The sequence below is a fragment of the Condylura cristata genome, unplaced genomic scaffold, assembly GCF_000260355.1.
Source record: "Condylura cristata isolate star-nosed mole 26May11 unplaced genomic scaffold, ConCri1.0 scaffold00023, whole genome shotgun sequence".
NCBI classification, from domain to species: domain Eukaryota; kingdom Metazoa; phylum Chordata; class Mammalia; order Eulipotyphla; family Talpidae; genus Condylura; species Condylura cristata.
In genome coordinates, this window is record NW_004567124.1 from 24369521 (window position 1) to 24374853 (window position 5333).

Below are 5333 nucleotides of genomic sequence, written 5' to 3' on the forward strand. Positions count from 1 at the left end.
AACATAATGAGTTTTAAAAACTATATATATATTTAAAGATTTATTTATGTATACAAGAACTGGGTACAGGCCAGAAGTGCAAGACTTGAGAGGATTTACCAGAGACAGAGTGGGGAGCCAAACAAGCAGACGTACTGAAATATACTGCTGAGGGGAGCAGTCAATCTGTCTGTTCTGTTCCCCATGCTGTCTCTGGTGAATCTTTTTACCCCCCTTACTCCCGCAAATCTGGCCCATACCCCCAGTTGTGGGGAGTGTGTGGAATTTGTGGCTGTGAATAGCTTTATAGTACTTTCACTTTAATCCCTTGAACCATCAGGGGGATGGTTCATTTTTTTTTTTATTGTAAAACTTATATACAATGAAATGCATAGATCTTTTTATAAAAAGATTTTTATTATTTATGTATGCATACAGAATTGGGGTACAGGCCAGAAGTGTGGGGGAAAGAGAGGATTTACCAGAGGTAGAGTGGGGAGCAGAACAGGCAGACTGACTGAACTACACTGCTGAGGGGAAGCAGGGGTACATGAGGAGAGGACTGCCATGCCATGTGGGTCAGCTCCCTGTCTGGGCATCAAACTCATGCTGCAGCGGCTGTGATAGCTTCATAGTGCTGGGCTTTAATGTGTTGCACCATCAAGGCGGGCTTGAAATATATAAATCTTAAGTGTACATCTATTGAATTTTGAAAAATGCATGCACCTGTATAACTCAACCCCCTATCAAGATATAGAACATTATCATCACCCATTATACCCTACCAGTTAATCCTGTTCTTAATCTCTTCAGAAGCAGCCAATGCTGTAATTTTTTTTGACCATAGATTAGTATGTTCCTTTTCAGAGCTATATAGATAGAATAACACACTGTATAATTTTTCTTCTATGAGGTTTCTTCATATAAATGCTATCATATGACTGGGATAGGGGTTAATATTTCTTTCATTTAGCATATTAGTTGTGAAATACACCCACATCATAGAGTGTATCAGTTCCTTTTAACTGTTTAATATTCCATTTATGAATATAGTTCCTATTCCCCTGAACTTTTTCCTACAGGAGGCCATTATAAAAGTGCTTTGAAAATTCTTGAGTTAGTGTTTTGTTTTTGTGACCATATATTTTCATTTATTTAAGGTTGTTATCTGGAATTCAAATTGCTAAATAGGGTAGATATATGTTCAGCTTAAAAATTGTTAAGTAACTTATCAGTTGTATAATGTCATGGTTACATTTTCACCCTGTCATATGTGCACAGGCTTCAATCACCCTCTCTAAGCTTCTACTATCAGTGCTTTGAAAGATTTTTTAAAATTTATTTATGCATACAGAAATTTATTATGCATACTGTACCTCTGGTACAGGCCAGAGGTGCAGGGGTAGGGATAGGATTCACTAGAAACAGAGTGGGGAACAGAACAGGCAGATCTACTGAAATATACTGCTGAGAGGAGCAGTGGTGAGACAGGAGAGGTCTGCTGCGCCATGTGGGTCAGCTCCCTGGCAGGGGGGATTGACCTCATATTGAAATGGCTGCCTATAGCTTGATAGCACTGAGACTTAACCCCTTGAACCACCAGGGAGACCCCTTTATGAGTTTTTAAGATACTAAAGATATTAACTCTTTTTGTACAATATGTAGTTTAAATATTTTGTTGTAGTATTTTACTATATGGTATTTCAAGCCATTAGAATTTTTAAACTTTTTGTAGTTGAACTTTTCAGTCTTTTTTAAATTATATCTGGATTATCAAGTATAGTTAGAAAGCCTTTTCTCACACCTGAGTTTAAAGAAATTTATCTTTCTTATACTTGTATGGTTTCATTTTCCATATTTTGATTTTCAATCAATTATAGAGCCCATTTCTATCTGTGGCCCAGTTTTATTACTGTGGTTTTAGTTGGTTGTCTGAATACAACTTGTATAATGGTCCATCTTTGCTTCAATTACTTAAGATGCCACTTTAAAAAAAAAAAAAGATTTATTTATTTATGCACATAGAACTGGGATACAGGCCAGAAGTCCAGGGGCAGTGAGAAGATTCACCAGAGACAGAGTGGGGAGCAGAATAGGTAGAATGACAAAGTGCACTGTTGAGGGTAGCAGCAGGCGGGTCAGGAGAGGTCTGCTGTGCCATGTGGGTCACCTCCGGGGCTGGGGATGGAACTCGCTCTGAAGCGGCTGCAGCTTCCTGCAGTGCTGTACTTTAACCCACTGAACCACCAGGGAGGGCTGAGATGCAGCTTTTATCATATACTAAAGGTACTTGACTATACTAAAGGTACCTTCTTCATTGACCTCTTGCTTGACACTATCAGGGATGAGATTGCTGGGTGCATCAAGGAGGCCTAGGAGAAAATCCTCTTCACCGAGAAAATCCTCTTCACCGAGGATCCTATTCAACACACCCAAAAAGATGACAGACTACGCCACGAAGCGAGGGTGGGTCCTCGGCCGCAACAACTACTACAGCTTCGCCAGCCAGCAGCAGAAGCCGGAAGACACCACCATCCCCTCCACGGAGCTGCTGTAACAGGTCATCGCGTACGCCCCGCAGCTGGAGATGATCGTCTGCGCCTGCTGGCTCGGGCCTCGCTTGTCTGATGTAAAGCGCGCACAGTGCAGGACCTGCTCCAATAAAAGCGGATTGTCACTCTGTAAAAAACAAAACAAACAAAAAAAACCACCCTATTCTACTCAACTACTCAACTAGAATTAAATGTTTTACATTTCTTTTTTTTTCTTCAAAAATTAGTTTCTTGAAAATCTATATGAGGAAGAAAAATGTTTCCATTTCCTTGAAAAGAGGAGTAAGAATGAGGTACTTGTGCAACAGTGTAGGCTAGAGCTCATCTTCAACTATCTAGACATCTCCTATATGATGCAACACTGACTTAAGAAGAGCAAGCTTAACATACAGCTGCGCAATGGAATGCAGTGCTAAAAACAGGCAGGGATACCATCTGAATGTTATGTATAAAAAAGATTGGCTCAGGAGCCCAAAAAGGTCCAGTTTCTAGTTTTATATCATGGTTATCACTTCTAAGGCAATTTTAATAGAATTGTTCCTTCTCTTCTCTCTTCTGAGTCTCCACACTAGGGGATTTTATTTGTTATAACTAAGTAATTTGGTTATATTTTCTGAGTAAGAAAGATAATCCAAGAGCAACACATAATAATATTTATAGAGAAGACACAGAAAAATCAATCCCAGAGGTGTCAATAGCACTTATTTTGAAGTTAATACAAAGTATAAGAGCATATGTATTTTTGTATTCATTTATTTTAAAATACTGAGTGTACTTTGTATATTTGCAGAGTGAAGGAAGTTTGGTGAATGCTCAGTACAACAAATAATTATTCTACAGCTTAAGTATGACATGTGTAACAAATTATAATTCAAAGTAGCATATATAAGACCACACCTTATATTTCTTTAATCCTCCATAAGGATATAATACAGTACTTTGATGCAAGTACCTGTATTTTCTGTAGGTATTCACCATATTTCTGGGAATTTTTATTTGCCATCTACAAATATACTTCATTTTGGGGCTCCCCCTGGTGGCACAATGGGTTAAAGTGCAGCCCTATGAAGCTATTACAGCCACTGCAGCAGGAATTTGATCCCTGGCCAAGGAGATGATCCACATGGCACAGCAGACTTCTGTCTAACCCACTGCTCCCATCAGCAGTGGACTTCATCAATCTGCCTGTTCTCCTCCCCACTCTGTCTCTGGTGAATCCTCTCACCACCCCTGCACCTCTAGCCTGTTCCCCAGTTCTATATGCATTAATAAATCTTTAATATATATATGTACTTCATTTTATAGAACATACAATGCCCACATAACATCACAAGAAAAGTATTTTAAGATCTTATTTTTCATAACTACCATCAGGATTCTAAAAATTATCAAAATCCTTAGTCACTGCTTTGGTTAATAAAACAAAAGAGCAGACCTTTCTATTTTGTTTCAATACAGCTGGCAGTTTGGATACCATGATCACTAGGGTATGCTATTAGCTTTGCCAGTCAATCTTCCTGGCAGTGGTGACTGAAAAGCTGTCTGGCATTTGAAGTAATCACTACACCAGTTTGAAATGCACTCATTTTTCCCCAGACGGTCACAGTACACATCAGGAATTACAGTATCACCTCATTACTTTCTAATTTTAAAACTGTGATTATGCAATGATGCCAATATTAATGGATGACCTTGAAACTAAGAGGAATCTTAAAAGACTAAGCAAATGTATAGAATTCACTGATCTATTAGAATAAAACTTGCAAAAAGTTAACCATTAACATTTAATGGTAAATTTCTGTATTTAATAAAAGACATACAAGGGAAATAGATCTAGAAATAACTATAATTAGAATTATTTGTATAAATGCAAACTAACACATTTCTATGCTCACTTTACTGGCTCTCAGTAGTATCAGCCTTCCATGATAGTATGTCTACTTTATGGTGACCATCAAATGCAAGTTGATATTCAACAGGTTAACAGGCAACTAATTCCTATCTCTTGAATTGTGGTTATCCTAATTTTTCTTATCTATTTCTTACTTGAATTTTCATTAATTCAAAATAAAACCTCCACAACAAAGTGAATGATGAAGTTTTAAGAACACAAACACCCAAGGTAGGTAATATATTTTTATAGAATGAAGGCATTTCTTTTTTAAAGATTTATTTATTTATGCATACAGAACTGGGGTACAAGACTGAGGTACAGGGGTGAGGGGATTCACCACATACAGAATGGGGAGCAGAACAAGCAGATTGAGGAAGTTTACTGCTGAGGAGAGCAGCAGGTGAGACAGGAGAGGTCTTCTGTGCCATGTGATCGTCTCTGGTCAGAGATCAAACTTGCACTGAAGCAGCTGTGGCCAGCTTGCAGTGTTGTGCTTTAACTGGTTGAGCCACCAGGGAGGACCAGTGTGAATGCAGTTCTGTCAAAATAAGAATGCAGCTGACACTAGCTTAAAGAGGTTAAACTCTCAGAGGACCCCAAAGATTTGTTCTGCAGTCATAGATTACAGACCCCTTTCTAGGCCATTGATATAAGGTATAAATATACCTGTAATACAATTATTCCAACACATTATAATGGAATTTTTGCATACACTAATCCATTATGAAAGCCTTTAGGACATGGTTTAGTTTACTCATATTTGTTTGCCCAGTGTCTAGGAGAGTGGTTGGCATTAATGTAGGCTGTAAATTTTTTGTTTATTGGGTTAAGTAATGTTCAAATAGAAACTGGTGATTAGAGTGATGGAAAAATTTAAAAACAGAACTGTTGTTGGCTGTTGAGTACCA

The 5333-nt window shown here is 38.1% G+C and overlaps 1 pseudogene; it reads right to left on the minus strand.

The window, feature by feature from the left end:
* The window catches only part of LOC105853982, a 2975-nt pseudogene extending 431 nt beyond the window's left edge, over nt 1–2544 (minus strand).
* Between the last annotated feature and the right edge of the window lie 2789 nt (nt 2545–5333).